Source organism: Ursus americanus, chromosome 26, assembly GCF_024610735.1.
Source record: "Ursus americanus isolate L20-20 chromosome 26, mUrsAme1.1.p, whole genome shotgun sequence".
NCBI lineage: Eukaryota > Metazoa > Chordata > Mammalia > Carnivora > Ursidae > Ursus > Ursus americanus.
In genome coordinates, this window is record NC_142152.1 from 42,445,833 (window position 1) to 42,461,388 (window position 15,556).

The window sequence follows — 15,556 nt, forward strand, 5'->3', positions numbered from 1 at the left end:
GGTGACTACACAGATGTTAGGTCTGTCGTGACTCACAGAACAGTGTACTGTGGTGACTACACAGATGTTAGGTCTGTCGTGACTCACAGAACAGTATACTGTGGTGACTACACAGATGTTAGGTTTGTCGTGACTCACAGAACAGTATACTGTAGAGGTGTGGATCTTGCCATACTTAAACTATATCCCAATAAACCTGCCTTAAGCAAAAAAAGAAAAAATTAAAATAAAAACTAATATTGGGTCCAGTGACCTGATGGTACACCAAGGTTGGTCTGAAAAGAAAAGAGTGTAACAACAACCAAAATATTCTGATCATTCCAAAAGCAATCATTCATTCAGAAAAAGAAATTAATTTTGAGGGGCACCTAGGTGGCTCTGTCGGTGAAGTGTCTGCCTTCAGCTCAGGTCATGATCCCAGAGTCCTGGGATTGAGTCCTGTATCAGGCACCCTGCTCAGCGGGGAGTCTGCTTCTCCCTCTGCCCCTCCCCCTGCTTGTGCTCCCTCCCTCTCCATCTCAAATAAATAAATAAAATATTTTTTAAAAAATTAATTTTGAAAAGAATTTTTTTAAAGTAGGAATTAAGACAGAAAAAAGGTAGAAATTTAGTGAAGTTTGAAACCAGAAAAAAAGTAAAACTGATAAATTACTTTTTTAAAAAAATCAACAAATAAATGAATCACTAGCCAGTTTTTCTTAATGGCATGGGTCAACCCCTAAATATCCAAAATAAATAATGACAAAAGAAAAATAACCGTTAATACAGAGGACATTTTTAAAAATCATAAGAGACTACTTTGCACAATAGTTGTAAATAAATTTTAAACCTATTTGAAATGGATAATTTTCTAGGAAAATGTAACCCACACTGACCCCAGACAAGATAGTCTAAACCAGCAGTTACTGAAAAAAAAGTTTTTGAACAACTTCCCCTTAATAAAAGATCTGTACTGTATTAATCAAGGTTTTCCAGGGATACAGAACCAATAGGATGAATGGGTGATGGATGGATGGACAGATTTTAAGGAACTGGCTTATGGAGGCTGCAAATCCAAAATCTGCATGGTAGGCTGGCATGCTAGAGATCCAGGAAAGAGCCAGTGCTACCAACTGCTGGCACAATTCCCTCTTGTTTGGGGGAGGTCAGACTTTTGGTCTGTTTAGGCCTTCAACTGATTGGATGAGGCCCACCCACATTATGGTGGGTGGTCTGCTTTACTCAAAGTCCACCAATTTAAATGTTAATCTCATCCAAAAACACCCATACTGAAACATCCAGCATAAGTTTTGACCATATATCTGGTCACCATGGCCCAGCCAAGTTAACATAGAAAATTAACCATCACAAGTCCACCCCATGTCCACGTGGCACCCACATGCTTCTCCTTAATCCATACTTAATCTCCAAACAAGAACAAAAACAAGATCGTAATTCCACACATGATACAGCTGTCCTGCAAACACCCTGCCAGATGTCGGACGTGCTGAAAGAAAGCATTTGTTAAAGAAGAATGTTAAAAGTGCAAGGAGCCAGTTAGTAGGGGCTCTCGATGTTAAAATCGAGAATAATTTGAGCATGACATGTTCTCACGTAACAATTATCCAAGATACATGTTTGGATGAAGCAAGGGAGTTCCAAAACATGGGCTTAGAATCAGATTATGTCCGTACACATATATACACACATATAATATCTTAAAATGTAATATATACCAAATATCATAGACTATATACATATATAATGTAAGTATGTGAAGAAACTAAAGTATTCCAAGGACTTCTATCTTTCTGGAGTATTCTGGAATATTTGCACTGATTTTACAAACAGACATTACCTTTTTCAAAAATCATGTCTAATGCCTCAGTGCAGCATCTGCAAACAGCCGGGTCCCGCTTGCCATTAGGCTGTGATGCTGACTGGTAATGTCCCTTCTCACCACCAGGGGACAGGATGCGGGCCACCGGTGATCTCACCGCCACCGCCCCGCATATGGAATGCCTGCTTAGAGCCTCCACCTGCCCAGCTATTTTTACATAATCCCTTGTCTGATTGTTCTGTAAACTGAACGCTCTGAGCTCCTTGACCTGCACTCCCAGCATCACACATTCTGAAGGACTTTTAATGAAATTAAACTCTGTGGGATGAGAGGAACGAGCACTAACTAGTTGGTTCCATTTCTCCAGACTGCCAGTGACTCTTCAAAGCTGGAAGACGGGAAACACGGAAACAGCGCTTTGGGAGCACCAACAACATGCTGGGCTGTCCCTTTGCGCACAGCGTCTTATGAAATTCTCACACGCTGGTGGTGGTAATCCCCATTTTTCAGATGAGAACACTGAGGTTCTGAGAGATTCCGTGATTCATCCAAACTCACTAGTCAAAGGTAGAGTCAGAATCCAGATGCAGGCCATTGGGGTCCTAAGACCTCGCTTTGCCCTCTATAAAGCCCTCATTGGTCCCCAGATTTATGGACAAAGCAACTAAAACGCAGTATGTTGGCGGCAGTTAGAACTCAGGTGTCCGGGTACACAGAACATGCCCTTGCTAATGCTCCCTCTGCCTTCAAGTCCGGTGCGTACCCAGTCATGACCACTGCAGAGACCTGAAGGCCTGACCTCTCTCTCTGACTTGCCATATTGTTCAAAATTCAAAAAGAACAACAGTAAAAGAAAGTTTGTTTCCAATCCTCGGTGCCCTCCCCTCACAACACCAGCCAGCCACCCAGTTCAACTCCCATGAGGCAAACCGTGTCACCAACTTGCGTATTTTTCCAGAAATTATTTTTTTTAAGATTTTATTTATTTATTAGACAGAGATAGAGACAGCCAGCGAGAGAGGGAACACAAGCAGGGGGAGTGGGAGAGGAAGAAGCAGGCTCATAGCGGAGGAGCCTGACGTGGGGCTCGATCCCACAACGCCAGGATCACGCCCTGAGCCGAAGGCAGACGCTTAACCGCTGTGCCACCCAGGCGCCCCGTATTTTTCCAGAAATTATTTTATATGTATATAAGTCAATGCGTATTTTTCTCAGAGTTACAGCGTCCTGACTATGGTATCCCCTAAAACCCAAAGACAGTGTCACCTAGCATTAATATTACTGGTGTCCCCCTTTCAGGCAGAACCTGAGGCCTAGGAATCTGGTGAATTGTCCAAGGTCACGCAGCAGTACAATCGAGGGTCTGAATCTAGGGATGGCTCTCTGCCCTGGGCTGGCCTCTGGATCCTGCTCCGCCCTTGCAACCCTGCTCTACCATGTCTCCTTTGTGTATGTATTGCTCTCTTTGCCTCACTCTCTCCAGTCTCCCTTCCTTGCCATGATCTTTCCCTCTCCCCGCTATAATCACATATAAATTCTCATCTGCCTGGAGTGCTGAATTTGTGTCAGAGGTGGACTACAACTTGAAGATGGAGTACAACTCCCACACTTTACAGATGGACAAACTGAGGCCCAGAAAGGCTCCCCGAAGTGTTCAGATTTCTACTCCAGCCTTTGTCCAGCTGTTTCCTTTCCTGCCTGCCCAACTCCCTCCTGCAATGACACGCCTCACATGAACAGCCATCCAGCTCTGGCTTCAGTCAGAGGAATCTTCCAAAAATACTCACCTATCAGTCTGCACTCTGCCCAACAACCCTCCAAGGATCAAAATGCTGGCTTTGCTACCTTCTCTGCTCTCCGCCAATGACAAGCTGAATCTTACCCATGATGACCCTTCTGACCTGCTATTCCCTGCTCTCACCCTAACTTGATTAGCTATTTATCCTTCAGTCTCAGATCGTTCCGGTGCCCAATCCAGAGGCGTTCACAGCATCTTTCTCATCTCCACTGCCTCCCCAAACAGACCATGAGTTCCATAGTAACAGTGCCTGGGCCTGTCTTATTCGCCACTGTGTCTCCAGCGTCTGGCGCTGTGCCCCACGCCTGCCCCAGCCAGTTCACAGGCTCCGTGTTTGACAGAAAACTGAAAGAACAAACGGTCCGGCAGAGGAAAGAACGTGATCCCAGCGGCGAGGAGTGCCGTCAAAATTGTGTGCAGGTGATAGCAAGCATTCCTGTGGGACTAGATTAGGGCGTGTGCAGACGGTTATTGGAAGAAATAAGGTTAGGATATTCTCTTCATCTCATAAGCACCTTTGAGCATCTGTGACAGACGCAGTTGGGCTGGGCTGGTGCTGTGAGGAGCCAGTCTTCTGAGAGTTCTCGGCATCGGAGTCTGATGAAAGCCACCCCCAGTCAACAACACAGCCTACCCTGCATGTAATTTGAAGCGGGTCACAGGCCCCAGAAGCCCCGCCAAGGACCATGGCATAAACGTCCCTAGTTCAGCTGGGACGATAAAAATCACGAGTGCTCGGAGCACAAGCCAGGCCATGACGAACGTGAGGAAGGAGCGGGGGCTTCCCAGTACGCCCCGGGGACAAGGTGTCGGAGGCAGGGAAGGGAGAACGGTGGGCGGCCCCTGCGTCCACGTTAAGACATCTATCCCATTCTCCAGAAACGGGACAAATGTGCGGAGGCCACCAAAGGTTCCAGGGAGAGAAGGGGCCTAATCTCGAGGCCGGCTCAGAAAAATGACGCAAGTGGAGAGGGAGGGTCACCCTAAAACGCAAGAGCCCCGCTCCCGCCCGGTGCACTATGGGCGCCGCAAGCCCCAGCCAGACGCCAGATCTCGCGGGCGAGCGAGAATCACGCGGGTAACATGTGAACGGGGAGGGGCAGACAAGGCTTCCCCGCCTCCGAGCAAAGTCCCGCCCCCTTCTGGGAGGGACCAGTCACAAGGCCACCTTCTGGCCGCAGGGATTGGTCCCGGAGATCACGTGACCAAACAAGGCTTTGGGGCACGTGATCGAACCGTCTCTCGGGCACATGACCACGGCGGCTGCGTTCTTGGTTTTCTGTGGCGGTGGGGGACTGGAGACCTAGACCTGGCACCGGAATTGGGGACGGCGGAGCCGGCCACTGCACCGGGCTCAGATAGGCCGGCGGGTCACTTGCTAAAGGAAGAACCCGCCTACCGGCCCTGCGTGAGGCCGCGTGGCCTGAACCGTCGAGCCGGCGGTCTCAGAAGGCTGACCGTCCATCTGAGTGTTGCGCAGAGCAGAGCCTCTGGCCGTGGCCCGCTTAAGCCTAGGCTTGGGTGGCGGACCACTTGGCTTTCCTTCTAGTACTGTTAAGACACATCTGAGTGAGTTCGAAGATGGGATTGGCTTTATTCAACAATTCCTGAACCGGGCAGCATCCCATCCAGCAGGTAGGAAGGAGCGCTGAGGGGCTGTAGGAAATGGAGGGCTTCTGTAGACTGAAGTGGGACAAAACAGGAGGTTCTTAGCAAAGAGTGGATTGTTTCAGGTAAGGTCGCCTTCCCTTGGGGAAAGACAGGGGCAGCTTACCTCACTAGTGCTGACCAGGTGGTTCGAGATTGGCTAAATCAGGTCATGTTCCTGGAGAGGTTGAAACTGCAGTCAGGTTAGGAATTAGGCCTTGGATCGCTCGCAAGGAGCTTAACACAAGTAACTTCATTTGGGGCCTGTTGTTTCTTTTTTTAACACTACTAAATCTTTACAGCCCTGGTGAGTGGTCAGTAGTGCACTTTGAGGCCCATAGATGGGGAGAGACTTCACTGAGGCTTCACATTCTGGAAATGGAAGAGCCAGAGTTGAACCCAGGCATCAGCCTAACCAGCGTGCAGACCCTCAACCAGGTGGCGTTTGCACCCTGAGAAGCAAGGGTGGGTGAGCCAAGATGAGCACCCCCTCTCCATGCCATCCACAGTCATCCAAGCTCTAATGACACTCGCTTTCCCCACTGCTTTTTGCTCAAGGTATTGGTGACCGTGGGGGATGGAACCAGCTGCTTCCCAGTCTCCCCTCCTAACTGGTGTCTGGAGCCCATTACACAAGGGACAGGAGGGTCTCAAGCAGAGCCAGGAAAAGAGGAGAAGCAGTGGGAGTGAAGAGCTTAGACGCAAGAACTTGCAGGGGGGAGGGGGGAGATGCAAGGCCCCAAGAGAGCCACCTGCAGCTTAATTCATTCCGTTCAGCAAGTATCTGTCAAACACCTACTGCTCCCAGGCACTTCTCAAAGTGCTAGGGATCTAGCCTTGAGCAAAAGAGGTAGAAATCCTGCCCCCCCCGGAACTTACCTTCTAGTGCAGGAAAGAGACCAATAAACAAGATTAACAACATTCGTACTGTATTAGAAGTGAGGAGACCTACTGGGGGAAAAAATAAAACCGATAAAGGGTCTAGAAGGTGAGAACAGATTTACATAAGGGGCAGGGAAGGCCTTACTGAGAAGCGGACTTTGAAGGAAGTGAGGGAAGAGCATCCAGGCAGAGGGCACAACACATTCAAGGGACCTGAGGTGGGTGGGTTCCTGCAGCGGAGTGAGTGGGTTTAAGGATAGGCAATAGTCAAAGAGGTAACAGGTGGCCACAAAAAGGACTTGGAATTTTAAGCGAGTGAGATAAAGCTATTGTAGGGTTTTAAGACAGCTCCACCCCCAACATGAGCTGCTTTGCTGTTCTTACCAAGCTGGACACCACCCACCCCCACACCGCCCAGAGGCCGAAAGGCAGTATTCGCTGTGTTCCCAAAACCACACTGGCTTCTCTGTCATCTTTGCCCAGGACAGGGCAGCAGCCCTCTCCCACCTCATTCTGCCCTCCCTGATCCCCACTGTAGGCTGTGGGATCTTCATGGAGAAAACCTGGCCGAGTGGTCCCATCTTCCTCTGCATGGTTCATGGTCCGGGTCTCTGAGCTCCGAGGCTGCCACGCAGGGTGTGCACATGCTTAGATGGCCAGTGGGGGTGAAATCCATACGGTGTGTCCTAACAATGCCCAGACCTGTGCTCTCAGAGGCTCCCTGGTGACAGTTCAGGCCAGAGGTTGCAGGAAGCCTGTGCTGCACCTCTAGAAGGGACTTGGGCCTCGTCCTGGGCACCCCATCTGTCACTCGTGTCTCCAGCCCCGAAATGGGACTGCATTTCCATCATCAACCCCGGTGTCTAGAAAATCTGGCACTTGCAGGTCTCAAAAGGCTTGTGGTCTGGGAGCATAATTAGAGTGCTGGAACTGTGGGCCTGGAGATGTGATTTTCACAGCACAGGGAGGGGCCTGAGGCTGTACAGACAGCATGGCCACTGCACTGCCTTTCCGCCAGTCCCAAAGCCACCCACCAGCCCCATCAGAACAGCTGGTCCTCAAGAGGAGGGGCTGGTGGGGTGGTCATCACAACATCCCTTGCCTCTCTGTTTTAGTAGACTTTTTTTTTTTAGACAGTGTTAGATTTACCAAAAAATAGAGAGTATGGAGTGCTCATATATCCCCTCTCACACAGACAGACACACACAGTTTGCCTTACTGTTAACACCTTTCATTAGTCTGGACATTTGCTACAATTGGGGAAACAGTAATGATACGTTTTTGTTTTTGTTTTTGTTTTTAATTTTTTAAAGATTTTTTAAAATTTATTTATTTGAGCGAGAGCACAAGCAGGGAGACGGGCAGTGGGAGAGGGAGAAGCAGGCTCCTTCCCAAGCAGGAGCCCAACATGGGGTTCAGTCCCAGGACCCTGGGATCACGACCTGAGCCAAAGGCAGACACTTAACCAACTGAGCCACCCAGGTGCCCCTTGATACGTTTTTTTAAAAGATTTCTTTATTTAGAGAACCCTAAATAGACTGCCCACTGAGCACAGAGCCCGACTTGATCTCACGACCCTGAGAACACGACCTGAGCCAAAATCAAGAGTCAAACGCTCAACCGACTGAGCCACCCAGGTGCCCCTTGATGCATTATTATTAACTAGAGTCCATGGTTCAGATTTTCTTACTTTTTCCTTATTTTTCCTGGGCCAGGATCCCATCACGTGTCGTCCACCTCACTTTTTTCAGAAGGTGCCGTCTTGAGAGAGGAGGTTAAAGCAGTGTGTAACTGCTTACCCTTTCCTTGGCTTTAAGTCTGAGTGAACGCTGGGGATGGGCTGTGGCCTGGGGCTGCGTCTTGGCATTCTGCCCGACAGGTGACAGCTGAGTGGGGCACTGACGGGAGCTTCACCCTCCAGAGTGTCCCTTGTCAGAACCTCCCCTCGGGTTGGGGGTGGGGGGGAGTTATGGTTTAACGGGTAGAGAATTTCTCTGTGGGATGATGAAGACATCCCGGACATGGGCGGTGGTAGTGGCTGCACAGATTTACAGATGTGCTTAGTGCCCCTGATTGCACACGTAAACATGGCTGAAACGGTGAGTTTTATGTATTTTTCACCCGTTTTTGTTTTTTTTTTAAGCGAAGAAATAAAGACGCAATTTAACCAAGATTTCTGGTGCTCGCTTCGGGAGCGTGTATCCTAAACAAGACCTGCTCTTTGCTCTTCAACAAAGGAAACCTGTATATTGCAAAACAAAATGAAACTGCCCCCTTGGAGGCCTTATTTCTCCGAGTAAGTTTCCTCCACAGACCTGGGATCCGCAATCAGTGCAGACGGGCTCCAGCACCGTCACCATTACTGTTACTAATAATAATGGCATTAGTAGGGCTGCCTGTGATTGATCACTCACTGTGCTGGTAGCTTCCCCACTTGATCTCATTTACTCCTCACAGCTCCCAGGGGCAGATGTGCTCAGGAGCCTCATTTAAAGAAGGGGAACTTAGCACAGAGAGGTTAAGGGACTCACCCAATGTCACACAGCTGGTAGTGGTAGTGGCAGTGCCAGGATCCTATCAGAGCCAGGCCTTTGGCTCACCACCCGCTGCAGGGCCAGGAAGGCAGCCCGAACTCCTCCAAAACCATCCTCATAACAGAGATGTGTCCTTTGACAAGCCATGTGTTGAGGCTGGTGCGTGGCTGCAGAATACGCCATCTGGTCAAAATGAGGACTAGCAGGAGGAGGGGCTAGTCGCCTTCTTAGGGGGAAAAAAAAAAAACCCTCTGCAATAACGGCCATGTTTATTAAACACCCGGCTCTGTGTTCTAGGATGGTGCTCTCCAAGTATCACCATCGTGCTCTAGCTGCACAGGGGCTGGGCTTTGATATTCCCCCAAAAATGAGCCCCATAGCCAAGTAACTTGGGGACTGTTGCACCTTCCTCTGCCTCCAAAGATTCAAAAGACCTTTTAGAGGCTCTGAAAAGTCCTGTCATGAAGAAACTGGTTAAGCTTTGTCTAACCCAGTGATTCCTGAACTTATTTGACCCCAGCCGCCCATTTTCAATACAAGACCTATTGACAGGGGCACCTGGCCAGCTCAGCTGCTAAAACATGTGACTTTTGATCTTTCAGTCGTGAGTTCAAGCCCCACGTTGGGCACGGAGCCTACTTAAAAAAACAAACAAAAACCAAACCAAACCAAACAATGCTGACAGCCCCAGGCTAGGCATGCTGCCTGTACCATGCTGGGCAACAGGCGTCTAGGCACGGGCTCTTGCTTTTTTTTGCCTTCACTCAAGGTGAGGAACAGAGATGCAGGGAGGTTCGATGTCTTACTTGCGGGGTCCTCTACTTGCTCAACTTAGAAAATACTGGGGGCGCCTGGCTGGCTCAGTCAGTAGAGCACGTGACTCTTGATCTCAGGGTCATGAGTTCAAGCCCCACGTTGAGTGTAGAGATAACTTGAAAATTAAATCTTAAAAAGTAAATACTTGAGTGTTCAATATAGAAAAACATCAACTGATGTGAAACTTCAAAAAGGCTGACTGGCAGTGCCAGGAGATGCCAGCATCTACCATGATAAAGAAAATTGTAACATTTTCTGATAAACTATTTTTTTTAAAAGATTTTATTTATTTATTTGACAGAGATAGAGACAGCCAGCGAGAGAGGGAACACAAGCAGGGGGAGTGGGAGAGGAAGAAGCAGGCTCATAGCGGAGGAGCCTGATGTGGGGCTCGATCCCGGAATTCCGGGATCACGCCCCGAGCCGAAGGCAGGCGCCCAACCGCTATGCCACCCAGGCGCCCCTCTGATAAACTATTTTATGTCCTATCCCTTTGAGGCTGAAGAAGGGCTTTGTCTTGTCAATAAAAACGTAGACGTGTCCCCCTACCCTCATAGTGAAAGTGACCATTGCACTGAAGTCAAACGAAGTCCTAACCTAGCAGGATGCTGTGTGCTTTGCACCTCACCAGACCCAAGGCATTCTGCTGGAAATTTTGGGTTGTTTCTGTAAAATGTTTACATTCTAGGAGGTTCTTTCTTCCAAGTAAACACTTGTATGCGTTACCTGAGCAGGATTTTGGATGGACATGTGGTTACTTTAGGCTGGCAATAGGCTCAGCAAGAACAAAGGAGAGTCAGCCTCTGCCCATCCCACAGTCTTGGAATGAAAGATCTTATGGATTTTTTTTTAAAGATTTTATTTATTTGAGAGGGAGAGAGCAAGAGAGAGCGCGAGCAGTGGGGGTGGGGGTGGTAGGGGCAGAGAGGGAGAAGCAGGCTCCCAGCTGAGCAGAGAGCCTGATAGGAGGGTTCAGTCCCAGGACTGCGGGACCATGACCTGAGCTGAAGGCAGATGCTTAACCGACTGAGCCACCCAGGCGCCCCAGACCTTATGGAATTAAATGAAACTGAATAAATATTCCACCAGAGCCTATTCAGTTTCTGGCTCAGCACTGCCCTGCCTGGCAAGGAGGGAAAGTCGGCTAGGGCAGCAGGAAGCTGCAGAATCCGGGTGGAGAGGACCAGGACCCAAAGCCCTCCTCTTTGGGGAGCGTCAGGGGCTGGGACGTGCAATTACATGGACCGGCCACTAGGTGTCAGGACGCCTCTGGCATGTTCTCGGTCCCAGCAGGCTGACCACATCCCCTGTTTCTCCGGGAGCTCTGAGCACTCTGAGATCGAGGTTTGCACCAAGATCACCATTTACAGGTAGAAAATGGAAGTTCGGAGAGAAGGTGCTGGTCAACATTTGGGAGAGCGGGAGGGAGCACTGGCGGCTCCCCCATGCTTGGTACTACACTGGGGACTGGGAAAATGACAGAACAGGACCCAGCCCACGCCCTTCTGGTGGTTAGAAGTCTCTAGGCACAAGCAGTATCTGAGTCTGAACCCCCCACTCCACCTCTTGTTACCTGTGAGACCTTAAACAATTACTTCTGCTCTGAACCTGCTGTCTCCACACCCTCAAACTGCAGTGGTAATAACCTGTCTCGTTAGTGCTGTGAATGTAGCCATTCGGACAGGCCAGCTCCTCATGGTGGTGCCACGCCCCAGTCATCGCGGGCATGAGTCTCCGGGGCGGGCAAGCTCAAGGACTCCACTGTCTGTAACAGCCTCGTTTCTGACCCAACCCCCCATTCTACAACACCATGGGCACCAGTTTCGGAGTTCTGCCCCCTTCCTAAGTCAGGACTCCTGCAGGGATGGGGCCCTGAGGGCGAGCCTGATACCACGGGTTATCTGTCCATACTGGTCATTGCAGGCCCCCTGGTCCCATGTCTCAGTGCTGCTCCCAGCCTTGCTGGGCATGTGGGCCTCTTGGCCTAGCCTGCCTGGGGTCCTGTTACCTGGGTGCCACACCTCTCCTGCATTGCTCTCTGGGGACTGGAGGCAGCAGGCCCAGAACCCCCTCACCTGCTTCTCCTCACCCCAGACCAGGGGAGTCTCCCTGTGGTCCAAGACACTTCATGGACCCTCCTTCCCCAGGATACCTTGCCCACAAGGGAGACATCAGATGTTCAGCTGTCCCTCCTCCATTCCCCTTTGTTCTCCTGAGGGCTTGGGCTTTTGGAAACAAAGTCCAAAAAACCCACGGCCACCTTCTGCTTCATTCTGGAACAATGGGCCCTGGGGCCAGCTTCTCCTTGAACACAGAGAAAAGCAAGATGGGGCGGGGGGATTTCAATACGGGCAGTCCCTGCCCTGCACGGTTCCAATATGCACAAATTTTAATTACCACGATCTAGTAGGCTAACCTCAGTCCCTCAACAGCACATTTCAAGTATCAGTCGCCCATGTGTTAGCTGAGTACTTGTACTGGGTACAGACTGCGGCGAGCTCTCCAGCTTGCAAATCACTACCGAGATCACAGCCATGCGTCATCAGTGACCATCTGGCGCTTCTTTCAAAGGCCGTGGGTCACGGTCACGGCGCATGTTACTCAGTTCCCACACGGCCAGCAAAGTCGGTAGCTGCACCGTCTTCCGTGATGAACACACTTGCTGTTTTACCAAAGTGCATCCGCGAAGCCAGGACTTCGCCAGCAAAGGCGAGAGCCACGAGGATCGGGACATGTTAACCCTGGAGGTCACACTCGGATGCCACAGCAGTGGGGTCCCAGAGGAGAGCACCACAGAGGGGAGGGGCATGGATACGAGCAGCCAGAGGAGCCTGGCCAGGCTGAGTCTAGAAGGATGACGTCCCAAGGCAGGGACGCCGCGAAGACTTCACGCTGAAGGAGCCCTCGGAGACGCTTGCCATCGCTCCAAGTGCAGAGACCACGCTGGAAGCTGATCTCAACCCTGGAGGGACAGTGACAAGCGACAGAGGCCTGGAAAGATGCTCGCCGCACATCCTAGGTTGCACCACGGGACAGGGAAGCACAGCTCATACTGCTCCTGGTAAGTGTTTTCTTAAAGTTGTGGTTAAACACTCATAGGATGAAGTCTACCACCTTAACCACTTCCAAGTGGCCAGTTCTGTGGCATCAAGGACAAACAGGGACTGCTGCACAAACTTGTATGTCGACATCATGCAGACACACGCTCATCTCCTCTGGGGCCTTCCAATTTTAGCATCTGTGCTGCTTTCGAACAAAGAAATAAGCGCTAGCACTCTGTTTCTGATATTTTAAGATATAGAGTGTATTCCATAAATATTAGTTTTACCATTGTTTAAAAAGATTTTGTTTATGTGAGAGCACAAGCAGGGGGAGCTGCAGGCAGAGGGAGGGGGAGAAGCAGACTCTCCACTGAGCAGGGAGCCCGACGGTGGCGGGGCTCCATCCCAGGACCCTGAGATCATGACCTGAGCCGAAGGCAGACGCTTCACCGACTGAGCCACCCAGGCGCCCTAATTTTACCATTTTTATTTGCCTATGTATTTATAACCAATAAGAAAGTTTTTAATATTTGGGAGATCATAGAACAATCACACTTGTCTGATGGATTTTTTTTCTCTCCACATGTCCATTTAAAAACTTTTTATTGAGATAAAATTCACATATCATAAAATTCACCACTTTAACCATTTTAAAGTGTATGATTCAGTGGTTTCTAGTGTATTCGCAATGTCCTGCACTATCAAGATTGCCTTGCATGGGGGCGCCTGGGGGGCTCAGTTGGTTGAGCTCCGCTGTCTTGGTTTCAGCTCAGGTCATGATCAAGCCCATGTTGGTTCCCTGTTTCAGATTCTTTCTCTGCCCCCCGCCGATGACATCTGCAAAGACCCAATGTCCAAGTAAGGTCCCATTCACAAGTACCAGGGGTTAGGACTTGAACAAGTCTTTTGGAGGACAGACCTCCCATCTCCCCAGATATCCCATCAAGGACTCTTCATGAGGATGTGCTGAAAACTTCATCTTTGTGTCCCCTCTTCTCAAAGTCCTGAGGAAATGAAGGGATGCATTACGGCTGCCATTTCAATAATGAACGGAGATAAACTGCAAAGGCCTGAATTAGACCAGGGATTGATGTGCGAGTGTGACACCCTGGGCAATTAATTAGTGCTCGTTTATCATATTACAGAGATAAGCTGTGACAGTTTCTTCACAATTAGGCTGAGTAATACTTTTTTTTTTTTAGTTCTATTCTTTTAGAATCACTTTGTAATTCACCTGGAGAGAACAAAAGGACTCTGTTTATTTACTCACATCCCAAAGATTTATTCCACACCCACAGCAAGCAAGACGCATTTCCAAGCACAGACACAGATTTGCCATTACCAAGAGAAAGTCCTTGCTCTCATGGGGTCACATTCTAGTTGGGGGCACAGACCATGAGTGAGAAGCACAAATTACGTATTTTTGTGGAGAAACATGCTCCAAAGACAATAAATCAATAAATAAAGGGGAGAATGGTGGGGAAGGTAGCTGAGGTCCCCTCTAGAGGGTCACACTTGAGCAGAGGGCTGATGAAGAGAAGGAGTGAGCCCCTTAGGACTCTGGAGGGAGAGCATTCTAGAGCAAGGGAAAGGCTCTCAGTCTGAGGCATGCTTGCTGTCCCTAGGGACAATAGGTCAGCACACAGGGACAGAGGTAGGTGATGGGTTTGGAGGCAAGCCAAGGACCAGATGACTCAGGGTCCAAGTGGGCAAGCAAGGACCATTCGCCATCTAAGAGGGATGTGAAGCCACAGAGAACTGATGACTCTGACCTATGTTTATAAAGACTGTTCCCCTTGGGCCTGCAGGCAGCTCTCAAGCAGCCCAGGTGAGGGCCAGTAGATTGTCAGATAGGATTTTTAAAAAGCAAAAACCAACTATGTGCTGCCTATAAGAAACCCACTTTAAATACAAAGGTCCCGATAAGTTTAAAATACAGGGTGGGAAATGATAGACCGCACCAACACTGATCCAAGGAAAGCCAGAGCGGCTATGCTAAAATCAAAGTAAATTATAGGGCAAATAACACCTCTAGGAATAGAGGGACATTTCAACATGATAAAGGGGTCGATTCGTGAAAAGGATACAATAATGCGGTATGTTTAGGTATGTCATCACAGAGCTTCATTATGTTCAAGATAGGGTGAGTGGCTGTCCCCACCCAACACTCGTTTTCAAGACATTTTGCTGGAAAAGGCTGTGAAGGGGTGGCGAGGTGCAGGCAGGCAATATGGCAGGGTTTTCTTTCCGTTTAAAGAAGGGATGCGTTCGAGCAGGTTGGGCACCGCAGGGAAGGGTCCAGGAAGGAGAAGGAAAACGTTTGGGTGCCAAGGGAGAATTCAGAGGAAGGAGGGGGTCCAGTGCGCGCAGGGAGCCGCGGCCTTGGTGGGGGACACAGGTTTTTAGGTGAGAAAAGGAGCGTGGTACCTCCAAAGAGGAGCACCCAGGGCAGCGTCAGGGGTCTCCGAGGGCCTGTGGGCAGGTGTGACCCTTAATTGTCTGTCCTTAGACACAAACTTCTCTAACCTCCCCAGTGGGTGGTGGGGTGCAGGCGGGGCCACGGGCTGGAATTCCCCTCTGGTCACTCCCATTACTCGCTCTGTGGCCATGAGCCAGGGACCCGGGTGACCTTGGGAACGTGAGCCTGGTGGCGCCCCCGGGACCGATGCGCCGCGGGCTGGGGAGGGGCCTCCTGGCGCGCGGGGTCCGGGGGCGCGCGTGTCCTCCTCCGTGTCACTAAGGGGCGCCAAGAGACCGTTCTGCTAGGTCGGGGTGCTGTCCCTACGTCCCCCTCCCCCCCGACCACGCCCAGCGCGGCTCCCAGCCTCCAGGAACCCGACCTGGCTCCAGCCTCACCCTGAGGCCCCCAGGACGGAACCGGACGGAAAGGGGCTGGGTCCCGAAACGAGCTCATCAGAAAGCAACCCCTCCCCCGTGAGCGCAGGGCAAGCGCAGTCTGCGCTGGCCCCGGAACGGCGCGGCCCGCCTGGCTTAAAGCAGCTGGAAGGTCAAAATCCAA

At 50.2% G+C, this 15,556-nt stretch overlaps 1 long non-coding RNA gene across 1 annotated transcript; it reads left to right on the top strand.

Moving 5' to 3' along the window:
• Positions 1-4,856: 4,856 nt before the first annotated feature.
• Positions 4,857-8,930, top strand: LOC148107727 (uncharacterized). Its single transcript, XR_015721887.1, has 2 exons — positions 4,857-5,252; positions 8,290-8,930. It is a non-coding gene; the product is annotated as an uncharacterized LOC148107727 (long non-coding RNA).
• Positions 8,931-15,556: the final 6,626 nt, after the last annotated feature.